The sequence below is a fragment of the Neomonachus schauinslandi genome, chromosome 7 (genome assembly GCF_002201575.2).
Source record: "Neomonachus schauinslandi chromosome 7, ASM220157v2, whole genome shotgun sequence".
NCBI lineage: Eukaryota > Metazoa > Chordata > Mammalia > Carnivora > Phocidae > Neomonachus > Neomonachus schauinslandi.
This window is the reverse complement of record NC_058409.1, coordinates 46,466,312-46,491,432: the sequence shown is the minus strand read 5'-3', so window position 1 is coordinate 46,491,432 and position 25,121 is coordinate 46,466,312. Positions and strand designations below refer to the sequence as shown.

General features: G+C 36.1%; 1 protein-coding gene and 1 pseudogene across 2 annotated transcripts in view; both read right to left on the bottom strand.

Annotated features, from left to right (window-relative positions):
* Positions 1-25,121, bottom strand: part of CWC27 (CWC27 spliceosome associated cyclophilin) — a 200,045-nt gene that overhangs the window by 48,056 nt on the left and 126,868 nt on the right. The window lies entirely within an intron of this gene.
* LOC110590902 lies at positions 24,344-25,110 on the bottom strand (annotated as a pseudogene). The gene has a single exon (XR_002480989.2). The product of XR_002480989.2 is annotated as a 60S ribosomal protein L7-like (transcript).

Sequence of the window (25,121 nt, the reverse complement as noted above, 5' to 3'; positions counted from 1 at the left end):
TAGGGCCCTTAGCATACAAATATTTTTTCAACAGATAGTTGCTAAATTGAGTCACAGATAAATAATTTCTAACATATATTAAATAGTTAAGAGGAGTAGAAGTCAACTTTAAGGCAGCTACCTCTGATTTACTTGAACACTAAGCTTTCTGGGTAGCATCTCTGTAAGGGTTGTAGCTTTACCATCTCCTTGAGGAGCTACTGGGGATAAACTATATATCCTCCCCCCAGTCAGAATGCCTATTTTTTGGTTTGTTTTATTAGGAAAATCCATTATGGAAATGACAATAATGGGGATATTCTTTGACATTAAGATGAGAACCTACATATACTTTTTATTATCATTTTTCATAATTATAACCCATAGTATTTATTAAATGACAAGAGGTTAAATTTGTACTAATTTGGGGTTTTTAAAAATTTTTTTTTAAGATTCTATTTATTTATTTGAGAGGGAGAGAGAACGAGCAATGGGGAGAAGCAGAGGGAGAGAGAGTGAGAGAGAGAGAAGCAGACTCCCTACTGAGCAGGAAGCCTGATGCAGGGCTCGTTCCCAAGACCCAGAGATCATGACCTGAGCCGAAGGCAGACGCTTAACCGACTGAGCCACCCAGGCGCCCCTGTACTAATTTTGTTTTAAAGATAATTGAAAGTTGCGGGCGCCTGGGTGGCTCAGTTGGTTAAGCGACTGCCTTCGGCTCAGGTCAGGATCCCAGGGTCTTGGGATCGAGTCCCACATGGGGCTCCCGGCTCAGCAGGAAGCCTGCTTCTCCCTCTCCCACTCCCCCTGCTTGTGTCCCTGCTCTCGCTGTCTCTGTCTCTGTCAAATAAATAAATAAAATCTTTAAAAAAAAAAAGATAATTGAAAGTTGCTTAGATGACGTCTTTAAAAAGTGAATCAGAAGAGGGCGCCTGGGTGGCTCAGCCGTTTAGCGTCTGCCTTCGGCTCAGGTCACGATCCCAGTATCCTGGGATCGAGCCCCACATCAGGTTCCTTGCTCGGCAGGGAAGCCTGCTTCTCCATCTCCCACTCCTCCCCTGCTTGTGTTCCCTCTCTCGCTGTCTCTCTCTCTCTGTCAAAAAATAAATAAAAATATTAAAAAAAAAAAGTGAATCAGAAGGAAACTGGTCTCTTTATCCAATGAAACTGCCAAGATGAAAATTATTCACAATAAAGAAATTATTTACTAGGGGTGTCTATATGCACATGACAAAGATTAGGCAGAAGTTTAGGGGAAGACTAGGCTGAAAGTTTAATTTCTTTCTGTACTAAGAACTAAAATAAGAAATCTATGATTTATTCATTTTATTTAACCACTTGTTATTTTCAGCATATCTTTTATGTTATAAATTGAACAATATTGGCTCCATCTGGTGGTCAAAATAAGCCTATAGTTCCATAAAAATAAGTCAAAAGTGGTTAAATAATTCAGGGACTACCTGAAGTATGCTTGAACACTGAACAGTGATTAAATGGAATTCAGTCTACATTTACATGGACTTTTTCCTTTTCTTTCCCTGTTCATCTTAGCTTCATTGCTTATGTTATTTTAGGCTTAAAATAATCATCAAAATAAAATAATACAGAATACTTTCCTGTGTTTTTCTATTAGCTGATTTGAGAAATGTGAAGGTAACAAGTTATAATACAGTTAAATTAATCCAGACTTTTAGACTGTATTTCATTTTGGAATAAAAATACAAAAATACTTATTTTCATTGTCTGCATTTTGTGAATTTGACTATGATATGCCTTGGCGATGGTCAGCTTTTGTTGAATTTAATGGGAGTTTTTATGCTTCTTGGATTTTGATGTCTGTGTCCTTCCCCACATTAGGGAAGTTTTCAGCTATAATTTGTTTGAATAAACCTTCTGCCCATTCTTCTCTCTCCTCATGTTCTGGGACTCCTATGATATGAATGTTACTACATTTTAATAAGTCATTGAGTTTCCTAAGTCTACCTTTGTGATTCATTACTTTTCTTTCTCTCTTTTTTTCAGCTTCATTATTTTCCATAGTTGTATCTTATATATCACTGATTCACTCCTCTGATTTGTCCATCCTTATTTTTATGGCCTCCATTTGGGTTTGCATCTAAGTTACAGCATTTTTAATTTCAGCCTGACTAGATTTTAGTTCTTTTATCTCTGCATAACAATACTGATTTTCAGCTCTATCTTCCATTAAACATTTCTAACAAGAGTAGCCTATGAATAAGTGAGAGTTCATATCTAGGGGTTCTGTATATTTATAATCTACTGGCTACTTAATCTCAATTTTTAAATTCACTATAAAAGGAGTATGCCCACAATCACAACACAAAATATTAGTACTAAGAAGTTCTTAGGCAGCAATAATCTGCTCCTTTACAGATGAAAAAACTGAGGTTCAGAGAGGGCAAATGATTGTGCTAAGCTTGAAATATCTTACAACTTCTGACAACTCAATGTTGTTTCCTCTCTACATACACTATTATGTGTACTTTCTCTTTGGAATGTGTAATCACCACAGATGTATTTCATTACAGTCTAGTAATCACTTTGAAATTATATACATTTATACTACCGTGTGACCATTTATAAAATGGCATGACTCTCCAATATAGATTTAATTCTCTAATTAGGAGTTTTCTTAATTTTAATTTTTGTTATTTTATATTTTGTTATATCTTAAGTTTTTAGAAATTTTTTAAAACTTGTTTTAATGCCCCAGTCCTATCCAAATACAAATTTTATCTTTTACTTTCCCAAGTATATTGCTTTGTTGAGTTTATAATTCAAATAGCAGTCATGTTGGTAGTAACTTATATAACAATACATAAATTAGTTACCACAAAGTATTATACTAAAAATCAATTAAAATGAATTAAATGAGCTTATCTAATAAATTAAGAGATGACGAGAACTTGTATCAGTAAAGACAGGTCCTGAACCCTAAACATGAAATTGCTTTAAGTTACTAATACAATTTTTTATTACATAGACTCTATCTGAGAAGCTTTTTATCAGATGTTTCTCCATTTTTCTTAATAATGATCACAAGAAACAATTACAATATAAAAATGATTACTGAGAATTACCGAGGGACATGAATAGCTTTACTTCTGCGGTACAACTTTCCACCTGTCAGCTCTAGTCTGTTGTTTCTGTTCAAATTTCCTTCATTCTTCCTCCCTTGGACCCTAGGACTAACACAAAGACTGACTGATGTTGCCCCCAGGTTTCTCAACAGAGCACACTTTGTACTTCTCCAGATGGTGTGACCCACAGTTCTTGCAGTTTGATGGCCATTTTGACAGCATCCCTATGTTGACCTGTCATTCTGGATATGGAAACTACAAATTTCGTACTCTGTGTTGTAGCAATAAGAAAAAAAAATACAAAATTCTTCAAGATAAAAAGATTTCATGAAGCCAATCAGGGAGGATACTAAAGAAAGAACTGCTACCTAAAATTGCCTGAGGCTATGATTATCCTAGTAAATTAAATACTGCAGAATATCTGCATTTCTAATAGCACTTAAAGGAGAGTTCTATTGTTTTGTAGTAAATTTATGAGGTACTTGTCTCCAAGTAGTTATAAGAGTTTACAGACCAGTTCAAAATAGTCCTTAAATACTTGCATGTGTGATACACATGGGTTCTTTTTATCCCCTGTGTGACTGAGGCACTGAAGCAATAAAGTGGCCTCTAAAATATAAGTTAAGACCACTACGGCTAGTACTATCACCACCTTTTAGGACCTAGCATGTCTGAGATACAGTACTAAGAACTCTGTGCCTGCTTTCTCACTTAATTCTTGTTTCTTGTAACAACAGAATGGGTATTATCGTCTCTATTTTATGCAAGAGTTAACAGGTTTAGAGAGGTTAAGGATCTTGCCCAAGGTTATATGGCTAATAAAGGATAGAGCAAGGATTTGAAATCAGGGCTGTCAGACTTCAAAGCCCATGCTGCTTCTATTCTATTACACTGCAAGCAGTTATGGGGGTGATGGGGGGCACCAGTGTATATGCGAGTGAGTGAAACATAGATGGTTCCCAATGTTAAGGAGCTTATAGGCTGGAAAAGGGATAAGACAGTTATACTCTTTAACTGTGTGGTGTTACAAATGACATAAGAGAGGTCCTGATAAAGTACTTAGGAAATTCATGCAGAGGAGACAGAGGGAGAGTTGGGAGGAGGAAGTGGCAGCATAACTGGGTTGTAGGAGAAAGAAGATTAAGCCACAGCAGGTAGAAGAGACATCATAACCAAGCAGGAAGACAACACAGAGTACAGGATGCACATGAGAAAGAGGAAAAATGTTTTGTGAAAGTGAAGAATGGGTGAATAAGATGGGGAATAAGGAAAATAAGAAAAATCTGATCATGCAAGTACCTTAGTGCTAGATTAATGAATTGGAACTTTATTTTGGTAAGTAACAAGTAGCCACAAGACATAACTTGCAGGTCAATAATGCAAGGAAATCATTTACAAGTATTTGCGAGCTTTTTGTAAAACTAGATGAAGTGTGTTGAACCACCCTAGATTGGTATGTTGTTTGAACTCATTTCTAAAAAAAAAAAATTAAAGGGTATTTTCTTATGATGATACTAGTTTGAGTTAGTTGGTAAAATGGAGGCTCAAGTTGCAAGTTTCCTGATGCCCACCCTCTCTTAATGAAAACAATGCCTTCCTCAGTAGTTCAGTGAAGAAGAGGACAAAGGCAAGTAAGTAAGAGAGAGAGAGAGGATGACTCCCAAAATCTTGCTGGGATTTTTCCCTAATTAGTTTAGGAAGGAACTTTGAAAAGTATCCTGGTAAAATTATTTTTCCATATCTATCAGAATAGTCTAACTTAAATGTGGAAGTATGTGCAATTACTTCAAAGTACCATGCCCAGTTGTTTCTGGCCGTGTTCACTGTCTCAGAATTTTTGAACCTGCCTAGACCATATTCTCTACTATAGGTACACTTATTCTGACTCAGATTTTACCCCTCTTCCTCAATCCCCATCTTAAATGATATCTCTAACACACTAAATTTTGCGATGAGGTGAGGGTAGGACAAAGGTTATCAAGTTATGCTTCATCTGAAGTCGACCTGTATTCAGATATGCTTCCTGGAACCTGGGGTTGGAGTCTGAGTTGGATGGGGGTCACCTTGCTTAGCCTTACTGGTAATGCTATGAGCTGTAGGCTAGCCCTCAATCTGCTGATTCTGGCTTCCAGCTAACAGGTCATTTTGCTTGTGGCTTATTTTATTTTATTTTTTATTTGTTCTTTACTTTTCTTAAGGAAACAATGCTTTGCAGTTTTTCTTTTTTTATTATGTTATGTTAATCACCATACGTGCGCTTTGCAGTTTTATAGTGGAAAGAATATTGGACAGAAGTTCTGACTGCTCATATCTGTTTCAGTTAGGCTGAGTACTAAATGTCTTTAATCCTTTGGTTTCTTCATTTGCAAAATGTAAACTATAGGACTTGTTTAATCTACTTCTCAGGACTGTTAGAGAACTAAATGTAAAGAGGCATGTGACAAGACTTTGTAAACTTCATATTATATAAATATGAGGTATTATTATTTGGCATTGACTATGGGGCACCATATTTTGTGTCCATAAGCTACTTTATAGTTATGGCTCCCTTCAAAAGATTAAATCTCATTTCAAGAAGCAGGGAGTAGATATAATATTTTTCACTTTATTAACATATTTGTTTGAATAAAAATATTTCTGTATATTAAATCATATTTTCAAAGCCTCAATAAAATTTATAATTGGAAGAAATGTGGAAAATCCTTTTGTGAAGTGAATTATTAAAACTTAATTTATATTTCCATAAATTTGGATGTTTAAATGTAGCATTCTTATCATGATGTTTACCTATGAAACTGAATTTGTTTAAGAATAATCTGGGATAGGGCGCCTGGGTGGCTCAGTCGGTTAAGCGGCTGCCTTCGGCTCAGGTCATGATCCCAGGGTCCTGGGATCGAGCCCCACCTCGGGCTCCCTGCTCAGCGGGGAGTCTGCTTCTCCCTCTCCCACTCCCCCTGCTTGTGTTCCCTCTCTTGCTGTGTCTCTGTCAAATAAATAAATAAAATCTTAAAAAAAAAAAAAAAGAATAATCTGGGGTGCCTGGCTGGCTCAGTCGGTGGAGCATGTGACTCTTGGTCTTGGGGTTGTGAGTTTGAGCCCCACACTGGGTGTCGAGATACTTAAAAAAAATAAAATCTTAAAAAAAAAAAAAAAGAATAAGCAGTATCTGCTGGCATACGGTAGGATGGAAAATGCTCTGCTCTACTTATCCTCTACCTGTAGGATACTTGTATAAATAGTGCTTTCCATGTGCCACTCAGTATTCTAAGTGCCTGATGCATGATAACTTATTTAAATATAACAGGGAAGGAGTTGCCACTGGAAAGACCTATCCCTTTGAAAAAAGCTGAAATTTGGAAAAGCGTGGAATGAATGAATGCCAGTGAGCTCTGACTGAGACAGGTACCAAAGAGGGACCCAGGAATGTGAGTTCCTAGATGGCAGGAACTTTTCTGTTTTATTCACCATTTTATGTCTAGAGATTGAAACAGTGCTTGTAAGTTTTCAGATACTTGACAAATATTATTTAAATGAATTAAGATGTCTTTTTTTTTAAACATTTTATTCTATTTTATTTTATTTTAAGATTTTATTTATTTATTTGACAGAGAAAGACACAGCGAGAGAGGGAACACAAGCAGGGGGAATGAGAGAGGAAGAAGCAGGCTTCCCGCGGAGCAGGGAGTCCGATGCGGGGCTCGATCCCAGCACTCTGGGATCATGACCTGAGCCGAAGGCAGACGCTTAACGACTGAGCCACCCAGGCGCCCCTAAGATGTCTTTTTAAAAGGAAGGTGATTTTTCAGAGGAAAATGGATTCCCAGAGAAAGTAATAGAAAGAGAGAGTGGGGAGAAGGAAGGAAGAAAGCAGAGGAATCTGAATAACTGGACTTCCTTGTCCCAGACCTTGAAGAGCTGCAGTCACCAGGTGCCACCTTAAGCTTAACGCCTCTGAACATTTCTTTTGTGGTACCTGCAGCCAAAAAATGATCAGGAAACAATGGAAATATAATACTCATTAGGATGATATATCAACTAAAGTTAAAGTCTCTGAACTCTATATTACAAAAACATATGTGCTGGGGAAAGAAAAAAAGATATTTTTTTAAAGTGCCTGAGCTTTGAAATGGCATTAATTAATCTTTTCATAAAGAAGGATTATTGGGGTTTGTTTGCCTGATTAATTTCATAAGCTGAAATCATTACCTAAAGCAATCTTATATTTTTTCTCGGTGAAGTGAAAAATTTCTCACCCTCTTATTTTGGATTAGGACACGATTACAGAACACATTCTTACTGATTAATTTTTTTTTAAAAAAAACCTTTGGTTTAGTCACAAAACAAAGCCAACACATTGAATGGACTGGGTTCAATATTTGAGTTAGCAACCTCACATTCTATTCTCAGCTTTGTCACTCACTGAAGTGAAGGCTTGAGTTGCCTCACGAAAGCTTTGTCTCTATTGTCTTAGATGGTAAAATCATTATTAATTACTATTTCCTTTAAGGGATTTAATGTAGTAAATTAATTAACATGCTACACTGTTCAAATATCCAAGGCAGTAAAAGTATGGATAATAGAAAAATAAGCAAGCCAATCTTGAGAAATATTTCTGGGAAACTGAGTTGACTGGATTCTATCCCGGTAGTCTGCCTAACATCTTCACAAGATACCGCAGACCAGCAAGTCTTTGGCTGTAGTAAATATTGCAACCATTTTCTCTTTAACTACAATCAAATTGGTAAGAATAAACATAATTATTCTTCTATATATGCCTCATATGGCAACTTATCACAGTGTGGGATAAAGTGTAAAGGACTTCTCTATGGGTTTTGTGGGAGGTGAAGTACAAAGGACTTCTTTAGTTGTTTTTCTATCACAGACTCAGCAAGTCTCCTTATGTCACAGATTAATACTGCAAATAAGATGTTCAGAAATAAACCAGACAAAAGTGATAAAAAGGAAACTGATGCTGCTCACTCTTGGTTGGGATTATGTGAAAGGAGACCAAACTGTAAGGTTACTTCTAGAGAGAAAGTATAGTAATACAGTGTGTCCTATATCCTGCCAAATAATAACAATAAAAATAGGGACTTATATAGTATAATAAAACTTTTATTTGTTATTCTTTCTTAGGTGTTTGAAGAGTAAATAGATGTTGTCATCAAGCCTAAATTAATAGTAAGGGAGAGGGTAAAAATGACCGCATGAAAAATTCCATATCCTTTCCACTCTGTGTTTCACACACACAACTTGCAAGAAAAGAAAAGGTGCCAGGCTTTCTTTTATCTCCATGCGTTTGCATGCACTGTATCCTCTGTTGGGAACACTTACATTCAACTAACTTACTCACCTGAACCAGTAGCTTCAAAAATTTATAAAAGTTGAGAGGTTTTTAGTGTACAAAATGACCCACTTGAGAGGTAAAAAGAAAATATTAGAATGCTTTATTTATTTATTGGTAATACATTTATTTATTTATCTGTTTATATATTTATTTTTAAAGTGAGCTCTGTGCCCAACGTGGGGCTTGAACTCATGACCCTGAGATCAAGAGTCACATGCTTTACCAACTGAGCCAGCCAGGTACCCCAAGAATGTTATTTATATTTAAATTATTATTTTTTTTGTTGTATTATATATAGTATACAATATTGTTTGGTAATACCTACATATGAGTCATAAATACATTTGAAAATACATATTTTGGAAATGTTAATTTATTTTACAACCCAAATGTCCATCAGTTGACAAATAGATAAAATGTGGTATAGCCACATAAAAGGGAGTATCATTTAACTATAATGGGGAATGAAGTATTTGATACATACTACAACACAGATGAACCTTGAAAATATGCTAAGTGAAAGAAGCCAATCACATATGAAATGTCTAGAACAGAGAAATCTATAGAGACATAAAGTAGATTAGTGGTTACCGAGGGCTGGGGGAGGGGGAAGGGGAGACTGAGTCTGTAGGAGGAAATGGTAAAGGGTACAGGGTTTCCTTTAGAGATAATGAAAATGTTCTAAATTGACTGTGGTGATAGTTGAAGATATGTATGAATACACCAAAAATCACTGAATTGCACACTTTAAATGGGTGAATTGTCCAGTATGTGAAATTATCTCAATAACACTCTTTAAAATAAAATAAAAAACTTTATTCTGCAGGTGTAATAAAACATTTTTGGAGACCAATGGTCTCAATACCTGATGATCCTACTTGGGTTTGTGTATCTAGAAAGATATGTTGCCATCTAGATTTAACTGACTTTCTTTTGCTCCCTCAAACCTTCATGAGAATATATACCATGTTGTATTAATAACATGTAGTAACATTGTAGTTTGTCTCTTTAACCTGCTAAATTACAAACCATATATCCTCACCCCATGTCATGGACTAAAATAATTTTCAGGTGGCTTAAGCAATTAAAGTAAAAGTAAAAAACAATGAAAGAACTCCAGGAAGATACAGATGAATATTTAAACCATCTTTTTTTTTTTTTTTTCAGAAACCTGGGAAACTTCAAAAAGTACTGAAACCCTGGGTTTCACTTGCTGAGCTTTGGGATTTCCAGGTGATTCTAATGTACAGAAAAGCTTGGGAACCATTGGTGTAGTGATGAAGGAGAAATAAGAAAAGGCATCTTAGAGAAATGGCCTTAAACAGCAACTGAATATTGAAGCAATATTGCATACAGAAGGCATTCCAGGAAGAGGAAGTTGTGACAGCGAAGGCTGAGGTGGGAAATAGGCTTGTATGTAGAAAAGTTTAGCCTGTACGGAGCATAGGATCCATGAGAGATGAGACTGGTGTGGCAGGCAAAGTTTAGCTATGTAGGGCTTTGTATGGCATGCAAAGGATTTTATCCTGTAGGAAATGAGATGCCATTAAAGAATTTTATGAAGGGGATTGACACATGATCAAGTTTGTGTTTAAGAAAAGCCACACACAGAATGCATTGGCAGGATCTGAGATTAGCAACAGAGATCTGTTGGCAGCCTGTTAGCAGGTTGTTAAAATAGTCCAACAGAAAAATTGTGGCTAAAAGGGTCACGGTAGGACATAAGGCACTACAAACCTATAGGAAAGGGGTGGAGTTTGTTAAGAAAAATGTAGAGAGAACAGATTTGTTTTGAGGATATTGTAGTCTTTTCAGATCTAAATCTAATTCTATTCACTCAAGAAAATATGCAAACACTAACCCCTCATTGACATGTGATGAATGATGTTTTTCTCTAAAAATACATCTAGGTATCTAGACAGTAAAACAGTATCCAAAATAATTCTCCCTGATGTCTTGGATTTCACTTTCATTTTAGGAAATCTTTTTTTTTTTTTTAAAAGATTTATTTATATTTTTGAGAGAGAAGGAGGGGGAGGGGCAGAGGGAGAAGGAGAGAGAGATTGCTCAAGCAGACTCTCCACTCAGCCCGGAGCCTGATGGGCTCAATCTCACAGCCCCGAGATCATGACCTGTGCTGAAATCAAGAGTCAGGTGTTCAACCAACTGACCTACCCAGGTGCTCCCAGTTTAGGAAATCTTAAGAAATTTTTTATTTTCTAAGTAAGATAATACATTTCCCTGAGGTTATAGTTTCTATATTTCCCAAGGTTCTTAAAAGAAAAATTACATATAAAAGAAAAACTAAAAAAACACCAAGTAAATAAAATTAAAGCTCTTTTGTAAGGTACTATAAGCTCTAAAGATTGGGTAAATCTTCCCAATCAGAAAGTCCTTCACCACATTAAAGCTAGTGGTTGTCAAGATCAAACTGTTACCTGGTCCTCATCAAAACTGGGTACTGCTCATGCTTTCTGACTTGTAGATTATTTTTTCTATGGAATCAAGGTTCTGCAAACTAGTGAACTCTTGGTACAGAAATGAAGATGTTAAAAGCAGTGTGTCCTTTCCTCTAGGCAGCCTCATTTTTTCATTCCATCTCCCTCAGTGAAGCTTTCCTTTACTATAGCAGTTCTCACTGCTCTGAATGTCTCTAAATGTTATAGCTCATCTGTACACCAAAATTCAAGTAAGCACCTGAAATGCTATTAATTATGAATACTGTTTAATTATGACTATTAGTTATTAATACAGTTTCAGTATTAAATATAAACTGCTTCCCATGAATTAGTCTTGTTCTACATAGCAGAGACCAGCTAATTTAGAACTAGAGAAAAACATTCTGTGGGTTTTGGGAGGGTTATTTAGCACAGTGCTATTAGACATTTATTCAAACCCAGTGGTTTTTTAACTCTGTACTGTGATGTATCACAGGAAGTATTTTTTCATATTAACTCTACACACATACATGTTTGATATATAGCTAACATATAAAACTGTATGTAAGGTTAAACCATATGAAATTACTGACATTCTGTTTTGTTTACCTACAAAAATGGCAGTTTTATATTGTTCAACAAAATATAAAGAAAAAAAATTTCAAAATTTCATAAAAGAGTATTTACCCTAGCCACATGTGATACATTCTATGTTTTCCGGTCTATGCCATTTATTTAAATAAAAAAATGTTGATTAAGATAAGCTACTGATTTTTATGATCCACCAGTGAAGTACTGGCTACAGTTTGGAAAATCCTGCTCTAACCTCTAATCTGTAGTCTAAACTATCAGATAAAGGGACTCACAGAAGAGCAGAAGGTAAAGAGGAAGCAAGTAGTAAAGATGGTGCAAATGCTTGGAAACTCTGTGCCCTTAGCAGAACTGGCAAGGATCATACTAACTGGAAAGAATTCAGAGATTGAAGATTTTGACTGAATCTTTTCTGATTTGACACAACTTAACTGATCACATCACACAAAATGTGATTCAACATAGCTGACTGATAGTGTTCAGAATGAGGGTTATTCCTTGGGACACAGTGATATTTTTGTTGTTGTTTTGTTTTGTTTTTATAGGTGATTCTGATGTTTGAAAACCACTCCTCTAATGTTGGGTAGAGGAGTGGTTCTCAAGCTGTGACCCTGAACCTAAAGCATCAGCAGCATCTGGGAGCTTATTTGAAATGCAAATTATCGGACCCCATCCCATACCTACTGAATCTGAAACTCTAGGGGTGAGGCTCAGCAATCACAGTGATGTGTTTTATAATGTTCTATCCCCCAAAACTTTACATGTAATGCCAGTTTTCTTTCTATGGAGAGAGGAAGTCCATAGGGAATATTTCTGTCTGACATTTGTTTTCTTCCTTTCTAGAAGATCATCATTATGCTAGATGAACTGAAACTTCCCATGCTGTTAACATTTTCTAAAAGTGAAGCTTACCCAGTTCTGTTAATAACTAGTGACACAATACAGATGATAACAGATTGTGGGCATACTGCTTATATTCTGATTAGGCGTTTAGCTTATTAAAAATGATGTTTACGTAAAGATCTTGTACATATGCTGAATTATTAGCCATTCTGTCAATGAAAACCAGAAAACACAAGCTCTTATCCAAATGAGTAAAATACTATCAGGCAGATGAGGATACATACCTGAACAGGTATCACTATCAACGCTAAGGTAGCTAACTTAGAGTAGACTTCAAGCAAGGCACAGGTGTGCAGGCTAACATGGAAGCAGTAAGAATGCTGTTAGCTTGCTTACTGGTGCTTGAATTGTGTGCATGCACACTAGCCCCTCTCGTCCTTTCTGTTACCAACAGCTTTATCTGATGGAACAGTGTTGACAGAACTTGAACTGGTGCCAGCCCTACTGATGAGGAACAAGGTGGAACAGTTGCTGGCTGGAGGGAATGTTTCCTTTTTAGGAAGTAGCAGTAAGATGATATATAGAAACACGGTTGGAATGGAACTATCACAAGTTGCCGATAAAAGAAATGTTTTTAGTTTTTAGAAAACAAAGGATCAAAGAAACTAAAACAAGTGGCTGATGTAGAAAAGAAGATACTCAAACAATGAGATGAAAAATATAAATCTAAAGGAAATACTAAGTGGCCACATAGCTATGCATACTAGCAACCAAACTGAGTTCTACTTGATGCAAGCTTATGCTTGGTCCTTTTACATCAGCAGATTAAGCAGGAGAGTAATAGTAAAGACAAGAACGGTAGTCCTAGTCAGCTGAGAGACCTGACTTCTCACCATGCTAGCCAAAAACCACAAACAACCTATGATGTCCATATAAAAATCAGATAGAAAAGAAATTGCTTATCTGATTGCGGGAAAGAAGTAAAACTCAAGACAGGTAACTTTTATAACTGTAAAAGCTAGTAAGGGCAAATGGAAATACTAGTTTCATTAATAAACACCTTTCTTAAACTTTGCATAGTCGTATTGTCAAGTCCCAGACCAATATAGCCCAAGTGCTTGCTTCTGCTCCATCCTCTAACCTCATGTCAGAACCTAAGGGGAGCCACTGTGTCTTCTTCACTGAATAGGGAACTTGAATGTCCTTCACTCCATTCTCCACAAGTTTTGTGAACCTGAACATCTGTTTATCCACAATGTAATGATAAATAATAACCTTGACATTCACCAAAAGGAACCACAAAAATCTGGAAGTGTATTTTGAAATGTCAAAGAGGGAATAAATCACATTCAGGATAGTTTTAGGTGTTAGATATTTCATTATACGCATTTACTATATACATTATATAATGTGTACACATTTATAGTCTATGTATATAGACATAGCTAGTATATTAGTATCTCAGCATATTTAAATACCTTAAATAATTCCTTTTAGTTAAACAAGTGTACAAGTATCTTTTTCTCTACCACCTAACGAAATAGATGACAATCATGCCTGCTCATGTTACTTGATTAAAAATAACAATTTTATTTAGCATTTGGAATATTTTGATTGTGGTTTTGGCTTGAATGGCTGCTAGGAGAGAGAATTTTCAGTAAAGAGGAGAGGGGAATGATGTGGGAAAAACCTGGAGGAATCTGATAGCAAAGCAACATATTCTGATAATCCATTTTGTTAAAAAGTACATAATGGTAGTAAATAATATATCAGTAGCTGATTTATCTATTACAAAAGTACTTTAATCCAAGATACAGGAATTAAATATGCAGTGTTTGGGTTTTTTTTTTTTTTTCATTTTAAGATGACAGGCAAAAAAAAAAAGGCAGATTCATAATCACTTTTATGGAGGTAAAGGCTCTCTTGACTCACATGAAAGATTATACAGTATTCCACAAAATGTTGTACTAGCTATTGACTGGGAAGAGGATTGCAGTTGCTATCAGGCAATTTAGGTCCCAACAGCTGTGTTGGTGTTCTTGGGGAAAAATCAATTATCTGAGCCACAATTTTTTTGTGCAAAATACTACCTGTCCTACTTTCCTCATGGGTTCTTGTAAGAGACAAATGAGGGCAGGGGGAAAAAATAAAAAGGTATAAAGTTACTCACAAGTATGGACTTGTGTTAAAGACACAGTTGACTGCCCAAGTAATAATTCTTCTACCTTCTTTTTTTTGCTAACAAAATCCAGAATGTTCAGTATCAGGGGACAAATCATGACTGAAGCCATTTAGTTCATCTTTCATCTTTGATTTCACTCATTCCTTTTCCAATATTTTTTTGAATGCCTACTACATGCCAAATATTTCTTAGAGAAAACAGACAAAAATTCCAGTGGGGAAGACAGAAAACAGTAAATAAGTAAAACACACAATGTATCAGAAGGTGATAATATAATACAGAGAACAATGAAGTAAGGAAGCACAGTTTAGGGAGTGCCCAGCAGAAGTGGTCAGAGAAGGCTTCACTGAGAAAAAGACCTGAGAGGTAAGGGAATGAGTCATGTGGATTATCAGGAGGAATTGCAGTCCGGACAGGGTAACAGCATGCGCAATGGCCCTGAGGCAGGGAGCATGCCAAACGTACTCAGAGCAAAGAGGCTACTCTGCCTCCACTCACAGAGTGAAGGAGAGAGAAGTAAAAGGAGATGAAACCAGAGGTAAAAAGGAGGTGGGGCATAGATTATGCAAACCCTTGTAGACAAACATAGGGGCTTTAGCTTTTAAGAAACCCACTGGTGAGTTAAAGAAAGAAGTGTGACAAGATCTGACTTAGATTTTTGAAGGACTATCCTGGCTACTATATTGAGAATAGACTTTCAGAGGTCTAGAAACAGAAACCAGTTACTAGACAACTGCACTAATCTAGGTGAGAAATGGTTGTGGCTCCCACCAGCGTGGTAACAGAAGTGGCTAGTTTATATATCCTAGATTTGTTGATCAGTTGGATGAGTGGTATAAAAGAAAGAGAGGAGTCAAGGGTGACTCAAAGATTAACTGAGATAGGGAAGATTTCAGGAGGAACAGGTTTGGAAGATAAGATCAGTAGTTCAATTTGGGACATGTTAGGTTTAAGATGTCTATTAAACACTTTGGAATTTATAAGCATATAGATGATATTTAAATCCATAAGGTTAAAAGACACCAGTAAAGAAGTAAGTATAGTACAAGAAGAAATGAGAGGTCAAGTAAAAGGGTGATTCAGAGAGGAGGGAGTGATCAACAGTGCAGGTGAGTTGGTAGTTGTGGTGAAAGAAGTTTTCCTCTGCTTACTTAAGTTGAGAAATCCCACTCCGCTTTGCCATTGATTGGTCCAGGTCACATGTTCACTCTCAGTAGATCCACTTTTGGCCAGTGATATGCAAAGGGAAGTCTGGTGGGGGTTCTGGGAAAGATTTTCTTTCCCAGTAAGAGAAGGGTCCAGAAAGAGAAAGGTTCTTGCATCTACCTTTCCTTCTGCTATGGATGCTGTTCTATGAAGACACTATGCTTCGTGCTGCTACAGACATCTTGTGACAGTGAGGGGAAATCTATAATGTGTGTGTCAATAACTTTGCAAATATGGGTAGAATATAAGGTCCAGTAAGGCAGAGGCCTTTTTTTTTCAACTTGAGGTATAATTAACAAATAAAATTTTAAGACATTTAAAATTTACACTGCAATGATTTGATATGCATATACATTGCAAAGGATTCCAGAGGCCTTTATTTTGTTAACTGGTGATTCCAAAGTATCAAAAATGTACCTGGCACATAGTATGCACTCAATAAGTATTTGTTAAATAAATGAACTATGATCAAGATGGATGTTTTTCAGAAATTCATGGTATATTGGGGCACCCGGGTGGCTCAGTCGTTAAGCGTCTGCCTTCGGCTCGGGTCATGATCCCAGGGTCCTGGAATCGAGCCCCGCGTCGGGCTCCCTGCTCGGCGGGGAGCCTACTTCTCCCTCTCCCACTCCCCCTGCTTGTGTTCCCTCTCTCGCTGTGTCTCTCTCTGTCAAATAAATAAAATCTTTAAAAAAAAAAAAGAAAAGAAATTCATGGTATATTGATGTACACCAGCAAATAAAGAGATAATTATACTCCTATGCTCTAAGTGGTAAGATGGGGTAAGTACAGGGTGCTAAGAAGTAGAAGCAGGTTTAGCTGACTTTGACTCGAAATGCAGTGAACTTCCCAGATTGTGAAAATCAGCTTGCTACTGTTTGAATGCTCATTATAAAATGTTTTGTCCTGTATCAGTATTTTCTGATAATTTCTTGAATTCCTTTATAAAAATAAATATATTTCATATAATCCTTATACCTCTCCTTAGTGAGACACGAATAGGGCCATGATCTAGGGTAACATTTGTTTTATTCATTAACTTCATTTTTCCCCCCTTGTCTCCATCTTTTTTTGACCTAGGAGTACAATCATACTGATGAAATATTTTACCACAGCTATCACCAGTTTTTATTGAAAAGCATACAGGATGCCCTGTTTTAGACATTTAAGAGTTTCGATGTCTGTTTTTTTCTTTAGAAGAGTTATATTTCTATGTTCCATGCCAGCATTCTCTTTCCCTCTTTCATTTTAGCAGATACCATTATCTTTTTCTTCTGGAATCATTTTTGTATACATGAGTACAATGAGCTCCTTCACCATATGACAGAAAATAAAGTACTTACGATTTTATTATAGGAGCACACATGTGGCATTATATGCAAAGGAATAAAATGAAAGCTGAAGTGTCCACAAGATGGACTAAAACCATATTTATGCTGCTGAAGGCAAGAAAAATTATTTAGTCTACAGTAACAAGTAAGTAGCAGCAAAACAAATATTTGGTTGACTGGAAAGCCAATGTTTTCATTACTTGTTATAAGCATAAAAGCTAAAAACAGTCTGACCAAGCACATTCTGACAGCAAATAACACATGTATTCATCAATCTTGTGGTGTATATAAAACTGTGACTCTTAAATAACTTAAGAGTCTTAACTTTGCCTTAAATATAATATATATACATATATTAATTTATATATAATTTATGTACAATATATAATATGCTTTTATAATATATAACTATATCGTTTATTTATTTTAAAAAGATCTGCTGCAAATTTTTTTCTTTACTAGTATAATATATAACACCTCCTGCCCTTAAAAATGCTTTAATCTAACAGAAGTAGAACAAATAATTATAAAATTTGTATGGAACCCCAAAAGACCCTGAATAGCTAAAGCGATCCTGAAAAAGAAGAACAAAACTGGAGGTATCACAATCCCAGATTTCAAGATATACTACAAAGCTGTAGTATCAAAACAGTATGGTTGAGACACATAGATCAATGGAATAGGATAGAAAGCCCCAAATAAGCCTATGATTATATGGCCAATTAATCTTTGACAAAGGAAGCAAGAATATGCAATGGGAAAAAGACAGTCTTTTCACCAAGTGGTGTTGGGAAAACTAGACAGCTACATGCAAAAGAATGAAACTGGACCACTTTCTTATGCACACACAAAAAAATCAACTCCAAATGGATTAAAGACCTAAATGTGAGACCTGAAACCATAAAAATCCTAGAAAAGAGCATAGGCAGTAATTTCTCTGACATGGATCACTGCAACATTTTTCTAGATATGTCTCCTGATGCAAGGGAAACAAAAGCAAAAGTAAATGACTGGGACTACATCAAGATAAAAAGCTTCTACAAAGCAAAGGAAACAGTCAATAAAACTAAAAATCAACCCACTGAATGGGAGAAGATATTTGCAAATGACATATCTGATAAAGGGTTAAAATCCAAAATATGTAAAGAACTTGTATAACTCAACACCAAAAAATCAAATAATCCAATTAAAAAAAAGGAAAGATGTGAAAAGACATCCAGATGGCCAACAGACACATGAAAAGATGCTTAACATTGCTCATCATCAGGGAAATGCACATCAAAACCACAATGGGATATCACCTCACACCTGTAGGAATGGCTAAAATCAGAAACACAAGAAACAAGTGTTGGTGATGATGTGGAGAAAAAGGAACCCTAGTGCACTGTTTGTGGGAATGCAAACTGGTACAGCCATTATGGAAAACAGTGTAGAGGTTCCTCAAAAAATTAACAATAGAACTACCCTATGATCCAGTAATTCCACTACTGGGTATTTACCCAAATAATATGAAAATACTATTTTTTAAAGATTTTATTTATTTATTAGAGAGAGAGAGAAAGAGAGAGGGAGAGAGAGAGGGAGAAGCAGACTCCCCACTGAGCAGGGAGCCTGATGTGGGGCTCAATCCCAGGACCCTGAGATCATGACCTGAGCCGAAGCAGATGCTTAACCAACTAAGCTACCCAGGCGCTCCTGAAAATACTATTTTGAAAAGATACATGCACCCCTATGTTTATGGCAGCATTATTTACAATAGCCAAATTACGGAAGCAACCCAAGGATCCACTGACGGATGGATGAAAAGAACTTGTGGTATACATACACAATGGAATATTACTCAGCCACAAAAAAGAATGAAATCTTGCCGTTTGCAAAAACATGGATTGATCTAGAGGGTATATAATACTAAGTGAAATAAATCAGTCAGAGAAAGACTGATTTCATATGATTTCACTTTTATGTGGAATTTAAGAAACAAAACAAATGAAGATAAAAAGAGACAAACCAAAAAGCACTCTTAACTTTAGAGAACAAACTGGTGGTTACTAGACAGGAGGTGGGTGGGGCAGGTTAGGTGAAACAGGTGAAGGGGATTAAAAGTACACTTATCCTGAATGAGCACTGAGTAATGTATAGAATTGTTGAATCACTACGTTGTACACCTGAAATATAACACTGTATATTAACTATACTGGAATTAAAACAACAAGAACAATAACAACAAGTGCTTTAATCTAGTATAATATACTCACCATGCTATCAATAAACTATTTGTCTACACATATAAATAACTGCCTTGATAATCTGCAAAACAGTTATAATTTGCTGAATGCTTGCTATGCTAAGAAGTCTGTGGTTGGTGACATATATTATTTAATATCTTAAAACAAATTTACTTACTTATTATTATTCCCATCTTACAGGTAAGGAAACTGAGCTCAGAAGTGACTTGCCCAAGATCGCCTATCCCCCAAATCATGAAGCCCTCATCTGTCTGAGGTAGGATTCCGTGAAATTATACTCCTCATAGTGCAGCAGAGGGGCTAAAATGTCTCACAAATGTAAGATTTTTGCATTTAGCAATTTAACTGATAAAAATTTTCTGCAATAAATGTGTTAAATTCTTTTTTTCTTTTTTTTTTTTTTTAGGGAGAGAGAGAGTGTGTGCAGGGGTGGGGTAAGGGGCAGAGGGAGAAAGAGAGAGAGAATCTTAAGCCTCGACTCGGGGCTCGATCTCACGACCCTGAGATTGTGACCTGAACCGAAATCAAGAGTCGGACACTTAACTGAGTCATCCAGGTGCCCCTACATATGTGTTAATTTTTAAATGATGTATTTGCCTGAGTAAAAAAATAGCAAAGGTACTAGGATTCTTGGTATTGGTTACAATTATGGAAGGAGAGAAAGAATAGAATGTACCGTGGTGTGGGGACTATAATTAGTCTATCAGTATTTCTCTCTGCTCTGTTGGCTGAGAAAGCCTAGGAGCAATAGGAATGAGCACACCTAGCACCCACATACTGATTTCTAAATACTATTCTCCACTAAAAGAAAACAGAGCTCCTTAGAAAAAAGGGTGATTCCAGGGCAAGGGCAAGGAAAGTATAAGTATAGAACATCTAGTTAAATCAGAAAATAAGGAAGCACTCAAAATAATGGAAAAATATCAAAAGAACACAGGAACCAGGCTGAGGGGGCTCCCACTGGCCAAATAAAATAAAAATATTTATTTTGAGCACCAAAATAAATAATGATAAAAACAGACTATAACCCATGAAATAAGATTCCATGATATACTTAAGTAAATGGAGAAGGGAAGATTTTTTTTTTTTAAGATTTTATTTATTTATTTGACAGAGAGAAAGAGAACACAAGCAGGGGGAGTGGGAGAGGGAGAAGTAGGCTTCCCGCCGAGCAGGGGGGAGCCCGATGTGGGCCTGAGCTGAACGCAGACGCTTAACCGCTTAACGACTGAGCCACCCAGGTGCCCCGGGAAGATCTTTTTTTATAATGGAATGCAAAGTATAAATATAAAAGGAATGATGGAGTTAGAAAATGATCAGTGAATGTTAAAACTAATGGGTAAAAGTTTGATGAGATCTGACATATTTACACAATCTTAAAAATTTGCTTATAACTAAATTTGATACATTATCTTAGCTTGGTTTCTGGACTAGGAAAAAAACTAAATAGGTCTAAAGGACATTTGAAAAACAACAACAAAATGTGAATTTTGACTGTGAACTAGATAGTAGTATTATATCAATGTTAAATTTCTTGATCTTGATAATTATATTGGTTATGTAAGAGAAAGTCCTTCTTTTTAAGAAATATATGCTTAGGCATTTAGAGGAAAGATCTATCACTAAGGTGCAGTCAAATTGTTCAAGAAAAAAAATTATGTGTATATACAAACATATATACATACATAGAGCACATGCAAATGTAACAAAATATAAACCACTGGTGAACTGAAGTAAAGATATATAAGGGTTCATTGTATTGTTCTTGTAACTTTTCTCTAACTTTAAAACTTTTTTTAAAAAAAAGTAATCATCTCTTCTGAGACTAAGGGAGACTAAGGGAAAATAAATTTTTCTAGGCTTTAAAAAAAGAGATTTAATACTATTCAATATACAGGTGACCCTTGAACAATTTGGACATTAGAGGGGCAGAGCCCCAGGGCAGTCAGAAATTTGCATGTAATTTTTGACTCCTCCAAAACTTAACTACTAAAAGCATACTGTGGACAGATAATATAAACAGTTGATTAACACATAATTTATATATCTATTATATACTATATTCTTACAATAAAGTAAGCTACAGAAAAGAAAATGCTAAGAAAATCATAAAGAAGGAATACCTTTACACTACTGTACTGTAAAAAAATCCATGTATAAGTGGACCTGGTCAGTTCAAACTCCTGTTGCTCAAGAGTCAACATATATCCAATGAACAGCTCATTTATAAGACCTGATGCTGTGTCCTACAGATTAGCTAGAGCAGTAGTTCTGAGTGTGGTACCCATACTGGACCTGCACCAGCAGCTTTACTTGAAAACTTGATAGAAATGCAAATTATTCAGGGGCACCTGGGTGGCTCAGTCAGTTAAGCATCTGCCTTTGGCTTGGGAGGGTCCTGGGATCGAGCCCCACTTAGGGCTCTCTGCTCAGTGGGGAGCCTGCTCCTCCCTCTGCCTGCCACTCTGCCTACATGTGCTCTCTCTGTCAAATAAATAAATAAAATCTTAAAATGCAAATTATTCAGCTCCACTCCAGACCTATTTATGTTCTACTGATAGATATAGGGCTGTAATAGGGGATAAAATGATATACCACTTGAAATCAAGATTATGGAGCAGAGGTAGATGGTTTTTTTAAACTTAATTTAGTATGCAATAAGACACTACTAAAAGTTTGTGGGCCAAGGAATAATATAATAATTATAGTAAGATCACTCTAGTACCAGTGTATAGAATGGGTCACTTCTAGGGAGATTCTAGAGGAAAAGACCAGTTTAAGTTTCTTGTAATAGTGCCAAGAAAGATGTATTAAGACCCTGAACTAGCCTATGGGACTAAAAGACAATAGATGAGAGATGCCACAACGGGTGAGTGCCTCAGAGTTATCACTTGGCTGAATGTGACACAGGCTCAGGGTAAGGAACCAAGTATAAGGACAAGGTGAGGGGTGAGGAAAAGACGAGCGCCATTAAAGGTTAATGAGGTTTCAAGCCTGGATGGCTGATAGAACAGTCTGGATGCAGATGAATTTAAGGAAACTTCCTATCGCTGGGCCTTTTAAAGGCCAAGGATCCCAGCCTAATAATCTTATAAAAGCATGTTCTTCTAAACAGTGTCAAGTAAGGAAGCCGGTGAGTCCAGCCTTATGATTCTATAAAGCATGTTCCTGTAAACAGTGTCATGTAAGGAAGTGTTTTCAGACTTGCAGATTTTAAAGATTTGTAAACATTCCAAACAAGCTTTAATGGATGAGTTGCTTTTTAATTTTACAAATTAAGAACTTTAAAAAACACTTCTATTAGCTGTCGCGAGTGTAACTTGGTAAAACCACTCTGGAAGAAATGGCAATATCTAGAGGAGCCAGAGGTGTGCGTACTCCACAGAGTATGGTTTGTGCATAGCGTATTTGCTAAGAACATACATCAGTTCAATCGGGCCTCTGACGTGTCCTACCTACAGGATTTTGGACAATTTATTTAACCACTATAACTGTTTCTTTATCTGTAGAATGTGGATAATAATAGTGTCTATCTATTGTTTTGAGAATTAAATAAATACATACGAGACACTTAGAACAGTTCTTGGCACACAGCATTGGTAAACATCTGCTATTACAATTACGATGATAATGACAACCCAGACCCAGCAATTCCATTTCAAGACATATTCTAAAAAAACTCTTGTTTATATGCACAGGAGAAATGTATAAGGGTGCTTTCTGCAAAATGTTTAAAGTAGAAAATACATGGGAACAACCTCAAAGTCCATGAAGAGGAGAAAAATAAACTGGCATAAGCATTCAGTGACTGTATCATTTAAAATGAATAAACATGTACTACATTTAAAAACATGGATAAGTGTGGAAAGCATAATGTTAAGTAAAAAAAACAAGGTGTGGTCAGACACATGCCATTTGATACCACTTATATAAAGTGGCATACTCAACAATATTATTACCTTAAACAGCTACATACAAACCTATGTAGTAAAAGGGTAAAAACATGCACAGGAAGGAAACACGTTCACTTCTGGGTAGTGGATACTTTTGTGGGAGAGAGAAATGAAACTGAAGAGTATACAGTGGACTTAAACAGTATCTGTAAAGTTTGTATTTAAAAAAAATCTAAAATAAATACAAAAAAATATGATTTGGGTAAAAAACCAGGTTAAATCCCTGTACTTTTCTGTGTGCTTAAAATACTTCATAAGGTAAAGGCAAAAGCAAAAGAAAAAATGACAGTCCACCAATATGTTTTTAAAAATCACAACATTTTAATGTTTTTATTTTGAAATAATTTTAAACTTACAGAAAAGTTAAATGTAATATGGAGTAATACGAAAACTCATATTTTCTCTGCAAGATCACCAATTTTTAACATTTTACTGCAGGTTTTATTTTTTCTCCCTTTGCATGTATATTTTTTTCAACTTGAAAATAGTTTGCCATACATCATGGCCCTTTACTCCTTAATACTTCATTTGTAATTCATAAGAACAAAGATAATCTTTTAAATAACTATAGCTTGGTTATCAAATCCAAAAATATAATACTGATGCAATACTTTAATATACCACCCATATTCCAATTTGGTCAAGTGCCCAATAATGTATTTTTTAGCATTATTTTTCCCTTTGTTCCAGGATCCAGTACAGGATTATGTACTGTGTGTAGTTTTGATGTCTCTTTTAGTCTCCTCAGCCTTTCTTTGAATTTTGTAACATGGACATTTTTCAAGAACACAGGGCAGTTGTTTTTCTTTTCTTTTTTTTTTTTTTTTAGAATTTCAGCAACAGTATTTTTATTTGTAAATCATGCACAAAGGCCTATGAAATAGGCTTTCTTAGAACAGACCCATCTTGGCTAACTCAGTGGCACAATTCAAAAGTGAAAAATTAAGATATATTCTTTGTACAGAAGAGTCTTTAATAAACCCAAGGAATGTTTTCCACCAAGATACAAACTAGACCCTAGTTTTGCACGCAAAGGCTGATGACTTTTATCACACACCAAGATTTGCTTTAATAGTTAAGGGACAGCAGAGTCAGGCTAGCAAAAAGTCACCAAGACAACAACACATTTCCATTTGAGAGTAGTCATTTATTAACCGACCAGTTTACAAAAATAATCATGGTAGATACCTTAGTTCATCCTTCTAATAAGCCTATTGATCTGGTCTTCCCTGTTACCATCATCTCCACCTTCTACAAAATGGGTGGTCTTTTTCTTCATTCCCCCTCGTGGAGAAGATAATTTGAAGGGCCATAAAAAGTTGTTTGCTTCTTTGAAACGTTTTCCAACAGTATAGATCTCGTGAATCAGATCCTCCATGCAGATGATGCCATATTTACCAAGAGATCGGGCAATCAATGTGTTATCTGTCAGGGCAATTCGCTTCTTGTTGATTTTGCCATAACCACGCTTGTAGATCAATTCATTCACCGACTTCAGGTTTGGGTACCCCCATGCTATATAAGGTTCCACAATCCTTAGCATGTTAACTGAAGCCTTGTTGAGCTTAACAAAGGTGCCATTGAAGATCTGGCGAAGGCGAAGAAGCTGCAACACCTTTCAAACCTTTGGGCTCACACCATTGATACCTCTGATCCTGATGACAAATGCCAATTTGGGTACGTAGAAGTTGCCAGCTTTTCTTGCCATCCTTGCCATTCGAATCTCAGTTCTGTACATCTGCCTATGTTCCTTGTGGTAATGCTTAGCTTTTTCATAGATAAGCTTCCTTCTTGCCTTTCGAAGCATCTTCTGAGCAAACTTCTTCCTCAGACGCTTGATCTTCAACTCTGCGAAATTCCTTCACTTCTTCTTAAGGGTTTCTGGCACAGCAGGAACCTTCTTT